Source organism: Limanda limanda, chromosome 16 (assembly GCF_963576545.1).
Source record: "Limanda limanda chromosome 16, fLimLim1.1, whole genome shotgun sequence".
NCBI lineage: Eukaryota > Metazoa > Chordata > Actinopteri > Pleuronectiformes > Pleuronectidae > Limanda > Limanda limanda.
Window position 1 is genome coordinate 8776886 of NC_083651.1, and position 2500 is coordinate 8779385.

General features: G+C 41.7%; 6 non-coding genes across 6 annotated transcripts; all 6 read left to right on the forward strand.

The window, feature by feature from the left end:
- The first annotated feature begins 91 nt into the window (after window positions 1-91).
- trnap-agg (transfer RNA proline (anticodon AGG)) lies at window positions 92-163 on the forward strand. The gene has a single exon. It is a non-coding gene; the product is annotated as a tRNA-Pro (tRNA).
- A 275-nt stretch (window positions 164-438) lies between these two features.
- On the forward strand, window positions 439-510 carry trnap-agg (transfer RNA proline (anticodon AGG)). Its single transcript has one exon. It is a non-coding gene; the product is annotated as a tRNA-Pro (tRNA).
- Window positions 511-1203: 693 nt separating this feature from the next.
- trnap-agg (transfer RNA proline (anticodon AGG)) lies at window positions 1204-1275 on the forward strand. Its single transcript has one exon. It is a non-coding gene; the product is annotated as a tRNA-Pro (tRNA).
- Window positions 1276-1641: 366 nt separating this feature from the next.
- On the forward strand, window positions 1642-1713 carry trnap-ugg (transfer RNA proline (anticodon UGG)). The gene has a single exon. It is a non-coding gene; the product is annotated as a tRNA-Pro (tRNA).
- A 275-nt stretch (window positions 1714-1988) lies between these two features.
- trnap-agg (transfer RNA proline (anticodon AGG)) lies at window positions 1989-2060 on the forward strand. The gene has a single exon. It is a non-coding gene; the product is annotated as a tRNA-Pro (tRNA).
- A 275-nt stretch (window positions 2061-2335) lies between these two features.
- trnap-agg (transfer RNA proline (anticodon AGG)) lies at window positions 2336-2407 on the forward strand. The gene has a single exon. It is a non-coding gene; the product is annotated as a tRNA-Pro (tRNA).
- Window positions 2408-2500: the final 93 nt, after the last annotated feature.

A 2500-nucleotide genomic window follows, 5' to 3' on the forward strand; every position in this document is an offset into this window, starting at 1 on the left:
GAAATGAAAGGCCAGGATGTCTCACTCCAACTTGGTCAACATCCAACAGCGATTGCCGAACTCGATTTTTTGGGTAAGGTTTTGTTTACGTGGCTCGTTGGTCTAGGGGTATGATTCTCGCTTAGGGTGCGAGAGGTCCCGGGTTCAAATCCCGGACGAGCCCTTTGCCACATAGACTCCAAACTGTACCTGAAGGTGGACTGTCCATCTAAGCTATACTTAATTGATCTAGGACTAGAATTGGCTGAACAGCTATTGATCAATGTAGACTCCCCAATGGTTATCTCTAAAAAGAGACTGGGTACAGTATACCTATCTTATAGTATACCTATTTTAGTGATTGTACAGAAATGAAAGGCCAGGATGTCTTACTCCAACTTGGTCAACATCCAACAGCGAATGCCGAACTCGATTTTTTGGGTAAGGTTTTGTTTACGTGGCTCGTTGGTCTAGGGGTATGATTCTCGCTTAGGGTGCGAGAGGTCCCGGGTTCAAATCCCGGACGAGCCCTTTGTCACATAGGCTCCAAACTGTACCTGTAGATGGACTATCCATCTAAACATTACTTGATTTATCTAGGACTAGAATTGGGTGAAATTCTCTCAATCAATGTAGACCCCAATGGTTATCTCTAAAAAGAGACTGACAGAAAAATATAAAATCAATCAAACTAAGTCAACCTGTTTAGAGATATACAATGCAAATATCAATGTTCAGCGTTTAATGTTGCCGACATTGTGAGCAGGAGACTTTGGGTATAGTATAACCTTTTTAGTGATTGTACAGAAATTAAAGGCCAGGATGTCTTACCCCAACTTGGTCAACATCCAACAGCGATTGCCAAACTCGATGCTTTCGTAAAGGTTCCTTTCACGTGGACTCTCCATCTTAGCTATAATTAATTGACCTAGGACTAGAATTTGGCTACATTCAATAGTTAAATGTAGACTCCTCAATGGTTATCTGAAAGGAGAGTTACATAAAAATCTCAACCAAATTTAGTCAGCCTTTTTAGAGATAAACAATGGAGAGATCAATATAGAGGGTTTAATGTTGACAACATTGTGAGCAGGATACTATAGGTATAGTATACCTATTTTAGTGATTGTACAGAAATGAAAGGCCAGGATGTCTTACTCCAACTTGATCAACATCCAACAGCGATTGCCGAACTCGATTTTTTGGGTAAGGTTTTGTTTACGTGGCTCGTTGGTCTAGGGGTATGATTCTCGCTTAGGGTGCGAGAGGTCCCGGGTTCAAATCCCGGACGAGCCCTTTGCCACATAGGCTCCAAACTGTACCTGAAGATGGACTATCCATCTAAACAATACTTGATTTATCTAGGACTAGAATTGGGTGAAATTCTCTCAATCAATGTAGACCCCAATGGTTATCTCTAAAAAGAGACTGACAGAAAAATATAAAATCAATCAAACGAAGTCAACCTGTTTAGAGATATACAATGCAAATGTCAATGTACAGAGTTTAATGTTGCCAACATTGTGAGCAGGAGACTTTGGGTATAGTATAACCTTTTTAGTGATTGTACAGAAATGAAAGGCCAGGATGTCTTACTCCAACTTGGTCAACATCCAACAGCGTTTGCCGAACTCGATTTTTTCGGAAAGGTTTAGTTTGCGTGGCTCGTTGGTCTAGGGGTATGATTCTCGCTTTGGGTGCGAGAGGTCCCGGGTTCAAATCCCGGACGAGCCCTTTGCCACATAGACTCCAAACTGTACCTGAAGATGGACTATCCATCTAAGCTATACTTAATTGATCTAGGACTAGAATTGGCTGAACATCTATCGATCAATGTAGACTCCCCAATGGTTATCTCTTAAAAGAGACTGAGTACAGTATACCTATTTTATAGTATACCTTTTTTAGTGATTGTACAGAAATGAAAGGCCAGGATGTCTTACTCCAACTTGGTCAACATCCAACAGCGATTGCCGAACTCGATTTTTTGGGTAAGGTTTTGTGTACGTGGCTCGTTGGTCTAGGGGTATGATTCTCGCTTAGGGTGCGAGAGGTCCCGGGTTCAAATCCCGGACGAGCCCTTTGCCACATAGACTCCAAACTGTACCTGAAGATGGACTATCCATCTAAGCTATACTTAATTGATCTAGGACTAGAATTGGCTGAACATCTATCGATCAATGTAGACTCCCCAATGGTTATCTCTTAAAAGAGACTGAGTACAGTATACCTATTTTATAGTATACCTTTTTTAGTGATTGTACAGAAATGAAAGGCCAGGATGTCTTACTCCAACTTGGTCAACATCCAACAGCGAATGCCGAACTCGATTTTTTGGGTAAGCTTTTGTTTACGTGGCTCGTTGGTCTAGGGGTATGATTCTCGCTTAGGGTGCGAGAGGTCCCGGGTTAAAATCCCGGACGAGCCCTTTGCCACTAAGGCTCCAAACTGTGCCTGAAGATGGATTATCCATCTAAACAATACTTGATTTATCTAGGACTAGAATTGGGTGAATATCTAT